Genomic DNA, 10,000 nt, shown 5'->3' on the forward strand with positions numbered 1-10,000 from the left:
TCGCCCGCGTCTTAGGACCGACTGACCCGTGCTCGACCGCCGTTGGCACGGAACCCTTCTCCACTTCGGTCTTCGAAGGTCTCGTTCGAATATTTGCTACTACCACCGAGATCTGCACCCGCGGTCGGCTCCACCCGGGCTCGCGCCCTAGGCTTCCGTGCTCGCCGCGGCGCCCTCCTACTCGTCGCGGCATCGTTTCGGCGCGAAAGTTCATCGCTCCTCGCCGCGACGGTCCGGCATCGGTCCGTCGCTCCAGCGCCATCCATTTTCGGGGCCGGTCGATTCGGCAGGTGAGTTGTTACACACTCCTTAGCGGATTCCGACTTCCGTGGCCACCGTCCTGCTGTCTATATCGACCGACACCCTTTCGGGGATCTCATGGGCGTCGCGTTAGGCACCTTAGCCGGACGTTTGGTTCATCCCACAGCGCCAGTTCTGCTTACCAAAAGTGGCCCACTTGGCACTCGCATTCGAGGTGACCAACCGCCCAGCGAAGCGTGCTGGCGGCGGCGGCCGGATGGGTCGGCTCCGTCGTTCGGGAGAGTCGGCCCGTTCCACCCGTTCCGAGTTCGAGAGTAGGTCGAGGCCGTGAACGGCCCCGGGGCCTCCAATCGTTCGCTTTACCGGATGGAATTGCGACGATCGAGCGCCAGCTATCCTGAGGGAAACTTCGGAGGGAACCAGCTACTAGACGGCTCGATTGGTCTTTCGCCCCTACACCCGGTTCCGACGATCGATTTGCACGTCAGAGGCGCTTCGGACTTCCACCAGAGTTTCCTCTGGCTTCATCCCGACCGGGCGTGGATCGCCATCTTTCGGGTCCCTGGTCGCTCGCTACGCCAGAGTCGGCCGAGTCGTACTCGGAAAAAGGGGAAACCGACCCGGGGGTGATGCGCCCGCGCGCAGCGCCTAAACTCGACGACAAAATAGGACTAGTTCAAGCCGCGGGATCTCACCGATGGGCGGAAGGAGGATATGGAAGCTGGCGCCCGGCAATTCCCCTTTTTGGAAGATGCGCCGGTCCCCTCTCGGGGAGGAGGGAAAAACAACCGCACGTCAGCCACGAGCCTTCCCTCTCCTATCTCTCTCGGGAAGAGAGAAAAAAGGAAAAGTTGCGGGCACCGCAGCAGCGACGGCGGAAGGCCGAAAACGCCGCGCCGGCGGGATCGGGCACGGCTCGGAGGCGGGTGAGGCGAGGAGAAGACGACGGCACGAGACCGACGACACCCCCCGACGACCCCCGGACGACTTTGCCACGACACCTCTCCCGATCGACGCCCTCCTACACGCTCTCTCGCTTTCGCTTCGCCTTCGGGGTTAGTCAGAGGTGGCCCCTACGACTCGCGAACGGCCAGGACTCCTCGGTCCGTGTTTCAAGACGGGTCGGGTGGGTTGCCGATGCACGTCGCTGACCCGGGGTGGCGGGCGGCTCGAGTAAAAAAGCGTCGCCGAGCGACCTCTCCGGAAACGGAAACGGGCGCGGGCGGGGTTGCCCCCGACAAGAACCCGAAACGTCGGCGAGGTGCGTGACGGCGAGGCCGCGCCAGTCCTATCCCGCCTCTCATCGCGCACGCGCCCGAGACGGTGGGGCGCCTAAGGAGCGACACACAGAGTGCGTCGCCCGCACGCGACTTCCGGCGGGATCAAAACGGACCGGCTCGCCACGTGTAACGGATCGTGTCAGATTTCCTCCGTTCCCGGCAGAAAGGGGCAGTTACGTTCGCGGGCCCGACGGCCGGTGGCCCCCGACTTCACAAGGTGGGAAGACGGGGGTTTTCAGGGTGATGAAACGCCTGCCGCCTACGGAAAAAAACCCGCGTGTTCGACCTGCACGCCGGGAACGGGTCGCGACGACGGACCGGAGGGGAAGTGCGTCCGGTGCCGGCCGCGCGGAGGTCGCGCCGAAGCGCCCGCGCCATGATTACGCCGAGCGATGAGAAGGGGACGGGTGCAGCGGAGTCGCGCGCGGAGGGAGCAGGAGGAAAGAAGAAGCGGCGGCGACGGATGCGGCGGGTTAGGGCCCGGCGGCAGCAGCGATCGAGAGGACGAGTCCCCTCCGTCGCAGCCAACCGACGCAGCCACCTACCGACGCCGCGGTCGTCACCACGTTTCCCTTCCCGCTATCCACGCGGCCCGTCTCCTTCGTCGGCGACGCGGGCACAAAAGCTGGCCCGCGGAGAACGAGTTCCCCGCGGACACGACGAACGACGACCTGTGCCGCGACGGCCTCTCTTTCAAGAACACACATCGAGTTTGGGCTCGAGCCTAGGCAGCACCGGACTGAGTCCCCCCGCGATCGCGGTGAGCGGTCCCACCCGTTTACCCCTGGGCGGTTTCACGTTCTCTTGAACTCTCTCTCCAAAGTTCTTTTCAACTTTCCCTCACGGTACTTGTCGACTATCGGACTCGTCCCGGTATTTAGCCTTGGATGGAGCTTACCACCCGATTTGGGCTGCGTTCCCAAGCAACCCGACTCTCGGATCGAAGGCCGTCGCTCGCCGTCCGCACCGAATGGGCCTGGCACCCGCCGCGGGCGGCCCCGATCGAGGGAACTCCGAACTATGCGAGACGAAAACGAACGGCTGCCTTCGACCCATGCGCCACACGTCCCGAAGCCTTTAACTTGCGACGGGATTCGGCGTTGGGCTTCTCCCGGTTCACTCGCCGTTACTAAGGGAATCCCGGTTGGTTTCTTTTCCTCCGCTTAGCGATATGCTTAAGTTCAGCGGGTCGTCTCGTCCGAGCCGAGGGCGGCGGTTTTTAGTAGAGTGTGGTGTTTGGAGGAGAGGAATCTCGATCGGTACCCTCCGTGTGACGACGGCTGGCCGATATAGCGCCCGTCCGACCGAAAATGAAGAAGCCAACAATTAAAAAAAAAGCGTGGGTCCTCCCCATCCGACGTTGCCTACGACGCGGCCACCTTTTTACGGTGCGACGGCCGTGCTCGTCGCGCTGCTCGAGGCGTCGCTGAGAGACACCTTCATGAGGCAGAGAGCGAGACGAGCAGGCGGCGCTTACGTCGGCAGTCGGTTAGGTCGGTGCTTTTTTTTTTGTTTTGTTCTCCCTTCGGCTGCTTTCGGACAGACTCCTCCTGCTCCTCCTCCACAGTGTTTCTTCACGCGGTCGAAAAGGGAAAAGACTCCGCGGTCTGCCAGCGGGAGACGAAGGAGGAGGCCGGAGAGGGTTTTAAAAAAAAAAAAGACATTGAAAGGAGTCAATTCTTTTTTTATTTTTCTTCCCCCTCGTCACTCGCTCCTGCGACGTCCCGGTTACCACCGTGCCGAGGACCGGGCGGGCACGGGGACGGCAAGATGTCGTTTCGTTAACGGAGAAAGACATGTAACGTTCCGCCTCTCGACCGGACGTGGCCCCGAGACAAGGGATCTCGGGGCCGCAATGTGCGTTCGAGGTGTCGATGTTCACTGAGTCCTGCAATTCGCATCAGTTCTCGCGGCTGGCCGCGCTCTTCATCGACGGACGAGCCGAGTGATCCCCCGTCCAGGGTTCAGCACTTGGGTTTTTTATATTAGTTTTTGTTTATATAGATTTAGTAGTGTGCGAGGAGGTCTGTGCGAGGAGGCGTGACGGCATTGCAATGTCGCGAGTAGTTTGTTTTTAGCTAGCGGCGGTGGCACAGCGGCTGCAAAAAAAACAAAAAACGATAAAGCGGCGACAAGGCAAAGAAGAAGCGGCCATCACTTGCGGTGGGCGAAAAAACAAACAGGTGGTAAGACGCGGAAGCAAGCAAGAAGAGCTGGGGCTTTAAAAACCTCCGCGTCACCACAAATCTATCTCTCGCTCCGCCTTTTATAGGTTTGTTTGCGCGCATTCGAGGCGTTGACGCCGACAGACAGAGGAGGTAGGCCGGAAAACAACAAACCAGTCTCGAACGGGAAAACGGTAATGATCCTTCCGCAGGTTCACCTACGGAAACCTTGTTACGACTTTTACTTCCTCTAAACGATCGGGTTCGGTCGTCTTCTCCAGGCATCGAACGCCGAGGCGTAGATGCACGAGTGTCGTGACGGACACGTCGCGCACTGCCCGGCGGCGTCGTCGGCCAGATCCGAGGACCTCACCGGACCGTTCGATCGGTAGTAGCGACGGGCGGTGTGTACAAAGGGCAGGGACGTGATCGACGCGGGCTGTTGACCCGCGCCTACCGGGAATTCCTCGTTCACGGGGTTGGTTACAGGCCCCGATCCCTATCACGGGAGGTGGTTCAGAGGTTTCCCAACCCTCTCGGGCCGGGGCGAAGTCCCCGCTGATACCTCCAGTGTAGCGCGCGTGCGGCCCCGGACATCTAAGGGCATCACAGACCTGTTATCGCTCCGCCTCGTGTGGCTTTCTGCCACCCGTCCCTCTAAGAAGTGCGTGAGAAAACCGACCCGGACCCGAGCGCCACGGAGGACGCCGAGCCCGCCGTAAAAATCACTGACATCGGCGCACTAGTTAGCAGGCCGGAGTCTCGTTCGTTATCGGAATCAACCAGACGGATCGCTCCACCAACTAAGAACGGCCATGCACCACCACCCACCGAATCGAGAAAGAGCTATCGATCTGTCAATCCTACCGGTGTCCGGACCGGGTGAGTTTTCCCGTGTTGAGTCAAATTAAGCCGCAGGCTCCACTCCTGGTGGTGCCCTTCCGTCAATTCCTTTAAGTTTCAGCTTTGCAACCATACTCCCCCCGGAACCGAACTCTGGTTTCCCGCAGGCTACCCGCCGGGTCATGGAAGCGAACGCCGGCGGATCGCCGGTCGGCATCGTTTACGGTCGGAACTACGACGGTATCTGATCGTCTTCGAACCTCCGACTTTCGCTCTTGATCGAGGAAAACGTGCTTGCCACACGCCATCGCTGCAGTTCGTCTTGCGACGATCCAAGAATTTCACCTCTAACGTCGCAATACGAGTGGCCCCGACCGCTCCCTTCGATCATTGCCTCGCCGTAGACGGAGACCGACAGACGTAGACGAGGCCCTCTTCCATCATTCCATGCTTATCGTATGCAAGCTTGAACAGCCCGCTCTGAGCACTCTAATTTTTTCAAAGTGAACGTACCGGCCGCCGCGGACACTCGGTTAAGAGCACCCTTGGAGGAGAAACCGCCGACCGCAACACGCGCGCAGACAAGACACGAAGCAGGGACTCGGAGCGGACCGGGGGGTTCAAAAAAAAAGAGGAACGCGCGGAAAGGGAGAGGGAGAGAAGCGCGGGGGTCAGAGTGCGGGGATGCGAATGAACACACCCAAACACACACACGTAGCACCCCCCCGTTAGACTACTCCCGGAACCGAACCGACGACCACTTGTTTTTTTTTTCCCGGATCCCGATCACGACCTCCTCGTCCACCTCGCCGGCAGGACCGCGTGGCGGGTATGCTAGCGGTTGACACCGGCGGAAAGGGCCGGGAATGCGAACGGACGACCAAAGTCAACGACGGACGATGGCGCCGCCGCCCCGGGGCCGCTTGCGCGACCACGAACCCGAGTTCGGACTACGAGCTTTTTAACCGCAACAACTTTAATATACGCTACCGGAGCTGGAATTACCGCGGCTGCTGGCACCAGACTTGCCCTCCGGTTGGTCCTCGTTAACGGATTTGAAGTGTACTCATTCCGATCGCGGGGCCTCGACAGAGTCCCGCGTCGTTATTTTTCGTCACTACCTCCCCGTGCCGGGAGTGGGTAATTTGCGCGCCTGCTGCCTTCCTTGGATGTGGTAGCCGTTTCGCATGCTCCCTCTCCGGAATCGAACCCCGATTCCCCGTTACCCGTAGTAACCACGGTAGGCACTTAACCGACCGTCGACAGTTGATAGGGCGGACCCTCGAGAGACCCGTCGCCGGGCGTGAAAGCTCGTGCGATCGACCAGTGAGTTATCCAGAGTCACCAAAGCGGAGCGCGCCGCCCTATGAGCCCCGCCACCGAACGGACCCGCGAGCGGGAACGCCGACGACGGGAGGACGGAATGACGCGCATCGGTCTCAGTCTAATATGTAGCGCCGCGACCCGGAACGGCCGACGCGGGTGCCAGCGCGCGAGGCGTGGCGACGACGGCGCGCCGACCGATCGCGGCCTGTGTCACATGTATTAGCTCTAGAATTGCCACAGTTATCCATCGCCTCCGAGGAGGAATACGGTCCCGAGGATTAGGTCCGGTTCCTGAGCCATTCGCGGTTTCGCCCGTTCTAATGCGTGGCGTGAACTTACACTTGCATGGCTTAAGCTTTGAGACAAGCATATGACTACTGGCAGGATCAACCAGGTATCGTTGGAATTTGGGACTTTGTTTCGACAGAACGACAGACCGACCGACCGACCGACCGACATAAGACAGACAACTACAACGACGGGCACGTGTTTATTTGTTTTTCGAGGAGGTTCGCCGTCAGTAGAAGCGCGCTGCCCGCGCTGATGGCCTCTTTTTTGTTTCTCCCCTGACTTGGACCGAGACCGAGACTCAAAGAACGAAAGCGACCAACGTCGACAACAACAACGACAACGGCACCCTTGACAGCGATACATACGACAAACGACAAGCAGCACGACGGCAGTGCACACGGACATCGAGGGTCAAGGTGCAGACTGAACTCGCCGAGGTCGTCGTCATCGTGGTCGCCATCGATTCCGTCTCGTCGTCGTCGTCGTCAACGTCCACGTCACAGCCGGCCGAGAAGAGAGAACAGACGACAGCGTCGACAACAACAACATCGACAACGGCACCCTTGACAGCGATACATACGACAAACGACAAACAGCACGACGGCAGTGCACACGGACATCGGAGGTCAAGGTGCAGACTGGAATCGTCGAGGTCGTCGTCATCGTGGTCGCCATCGATGCCGTCTCGTCGTCGTCGTCGTCGTCTTCGTCGTCGTCGTCGTCATCAACGTACCAACCGACCGAGACGAGAGAGCAAGCAACAACGTCGACAACAACAACGACAACGGCACCCTTGACAGCGATACATACGACAAACGACAAACAGCACGACGGCAGTGCACACGGACATCGGAGGTCAAGGTGCAGACTGAACTCGTCGAGGTCGTCGTCATCGTGGTCGCCATCGATGCCGTCTCGTCGTCGTCGTCGTCTCCGTCGTCGTCGTCGTCGTCGCCAACGTCAACGTCAACATCACAGCCGTCATCGGGGAGGAGCTGGACCAGGGCAGCGGCGGCGTAAATTTTCCCGTCACCTTCGTCGTCGCCTTCGTCGACCGACCGACCGACCGGCGTCGTGTTCGTGCTCGGAAAACCGAGGAGAGACAACGTGCACATGGCGCGTTCTCGCAAGCGGCTCCTCGGTCCGATTTTTTTGGGCGGCTTTTTCGAGCTTTTTTTTTTTCTCACCCTTTCGTCCGTGCGACGGCGAACGTTAGGGGAAAAAAAAAAAAAAAAAAAAACGACAACAACGCGGCGGACCGGGCGAACAACATCGTCGACACACACGACATTGACGACCGGTCCCCCTTTTCACAATCGCATCGAGATAAAAACGAACGAGTCCGATTCGAGCACCGAGTCGCGAGCGGGAGGACTGTCGGTGCAAGTATCGATCACTGACGTGAGCGCTTCGCCGGACAGAGGATGGCTCATCCGGCAGCCGTGCAAATCGACGGTATGGGAAGAACGAACAAGAAGAGCAACGACTTGATCGGCGGCTTGGGAACTGCGGACGGTGAAAACGGGTTAATCGACTGCGACCACGACTGCTCGATCGATCTTCTTTGGCGCTAACAAAGGTGGAGGTGGCGCAAGAAGGGACTAGCGCTATCACCGTCCACGTATCAGAAGATGCGGCGGCAGACGTCGACGCTTATGCGTTGTCGGACGAGAAGTCGCTGCAGCACGTGTACCGCGAGCGGGACGTCCAAGGTTTTGCCAGACGGAAAGAAATCGGGTGTCAGCGAACGTTCACACGGCTGTGAGATCGGACGCTGACAGGAGTAGGAGGCGGCAGGCAGGCGGCGGTTACGGCGGCGGCGCCTGCTGCTGCTCATCCTCCTGTTTGCTGCGGCGACTTCCAGGACGGGAGAGCATCGAACAACGTACGTATGGTTACAAGGGGATCAGGATCTACATAGTGCATCCCCCGCGGCTATTTTTGTTTGTTTGTTCGCTCGTTCGTTAATTCGTTCGTTCGTTCGTTCGTTCGTTACAATGTACGTTTTTCCGTTCGACGGCGGCAGAGAGCGGCGGCGTTTCTCCCTAATCCGGAGGATTTATCGGTCGCACAGCGATGGGTCGTTCGGCCGATCATCGAAAGATTCGCAGGTAGTGGTTGAATGGCAGAACGGCAGCAACAACAGCGGCGGCTGAGAGCGGCGAACGCTGAGGCGGAAGCAGAAGCTGCAGCAAACGTATCGGCTAAACATGGTGGACATAGATATGGCTGACGACGCGGGTACCACGACGACTATGGAACCAGGAAAAGGAGCCGTTAGTTGTTCCAACATATCGTTCGACACGTCGAGCAGCCCTAGGTCCACGGAGAAGCACACACACGTACCACGTATTATAACCTAACGACGATGAGCGGGCGCACGGTTGGCAGGAACGAAGGCGGCGGATCAAAACAAGTTGGAGCGCGGGGCGACAGCGATAACGGTGACAGCCCTAGGCGGCGGAGATGCCACTTTCTGACGCCTTTGCGACAAGCCCGTAGAGACGTTCCGGACCACCACGAGGCAAAGAGTCGCTGCTCCGACGAACCGACACACCAAAGTGTGCTTCCTACCGAACATGTTTTATAAAACTTTCAAACTGGAAAACCCCAGAAATGGTGTTGGTATTTGTCCAGACCCACCTCCGACACCTGAAAATGGTGGTCAAAAAAAACGTCGATTATACGAAGCGACATTTCTGGTCGGCGATTTTCCAGTTTTACGCCTACTGCCACATGGGGATGTCGGTAGGCGTCGCAAAGTGCCTTCTCGTAGGCCTAGGCACACCAGGACTTTGTCATTTTTTTCCCCCTCGACATTCCTGGTCCGGTCTATTCCGATTTTACACCTACCGCCATGTGGGGGTGGCAGTAGGCGTCGAAAAGTGCCTTCTCGACCGCTAGCGACACCACTACTTTATCGAGCTCTGGAGGCCCGCACACCGACCCGGGGGCCGCGGAGTCGACCCCGGGGGCCTCCTGCCTCTCGCCGCCGCTCACTTGGACGCCTTCCGCAACCTGTGGTCCCGCTCGGGGCCGCCGGGAGCCTCGCCGACCTGACCGGTGTCGGTAGGCGTCTGGAAGCGCCCGGCCGACCTGGACGAGGTCCCCCTGGCCCCCGGGGGACACCCCTTAGTTGGATGGGGGTGCTGTCCCGGGCACACATGCAACCCGCGGCCGCCTACCGACAGCCCCCGTCGCTCGATCGCTACTCCTTTCCAACATATGTCGGAGAAGCCGGGCGGTTGTGAAACCCCAGAAATGGTGTTGGTATTCGTCCAGACCCACCTCCGACACCTGAAAATGGTGGTCAAAAAAAACGTCGATTATACGAAGCGACATTTCTGGTCGGCGATTTTCCAGTTTTGCGCCTACCGCCATGTGGGGGTGGCAGTAGGCGTCGAAAAGTGCCTTCTCGACCGCTAGCGACACCACTACTTTATCGAGCTCTGGAGGCCCGCACACCGACCCGGGGGCCGCGGAGTCGACCCCGGGGGCCTCCTGCCTCTCGCCGCCGCTCACTTGGACGCCTTCCGCAACCTGTGGTCCCGCTCGGGGCCGCCGGGAGCCTCGCCGACCTGACCGGTGTCGGTAGGCGTCTGGAAGCCGCCCGGCCGACCTGGACGAGGTCCCCCTGGCCCCCGGGGGACACCCCTTAGTTGGATGGGGGTGCTGTCCCGGGCACACATTGCAACCCGCGGCCGCCTACCGACAGCCCCCGTCGCTCGATCGCTACTCCTTTCCAACATATGTCGGAGAAGCCGGGGCGGTTGTGAAACCCCAGAAATGGTGTTGGTATTCGTCCAGACCCACCTCCGACACCTGAAAATGGTG

The 10,000-nt window shown here is 59.9% G+C and overlaps 2 non-coding genes and 1 pseudogene across 2 annotated transcripts in view; all 3 read right to left on the reverse strand.

The window, feature by feature from the left end:
• The window catches only part of LOC145274727 (large subunit ribosomal RNA), a 5,721-nt gene extending 2,968 nt beyond the window's left edge, over positions 1–2,753 (reverse strand). Inside the window, exon 1 of the ribosomal RNA XR_013866897.1 lies at positions 1–2,753. This exon is cut by the window's left edge and continues 2,968 nt beyond it. This is a non-coding gene — a ribosomal RNA (large subunit ribosomal RNA).
• Positions 2,754–3,348: 595 nt separating this feature from the next.
• LOC145274726 (5.8S ribosomal RNA) lies at positions 3,349–3,506 on the reverse strand. Its single transcript, XR_013866896.1, has one exon. It is a non-coding gene; the product is annotated as a 5.8S ribosomal RNA (ribosomal RNA).
• Positions 3,507–3,901: 395 nt separating this feature from the next.
• On the reverse strand, positions 3,902–6,272 carry LOC145274733 (small subunit ribosomal RNA; annotated as a pseudogene).
• Positions 6,273–10,000: the final 3,728 nt, after the last annotated feature.

This window comes from Euprymna scolopes, unplaced genomic scaffold, assembly GCF_053919585.1.
Source record: "Euprymna scolopes isolate OS-2025 unplaced genomic scaffold, ASM5391958v1 sca440, whole genome shotgun sequence".
NCBI lineage: Eukaryota > Metazoa > Mollusca > Cephalopoda > Sepiida > Sepiolidae > Euprymna > Euprymna scolopes.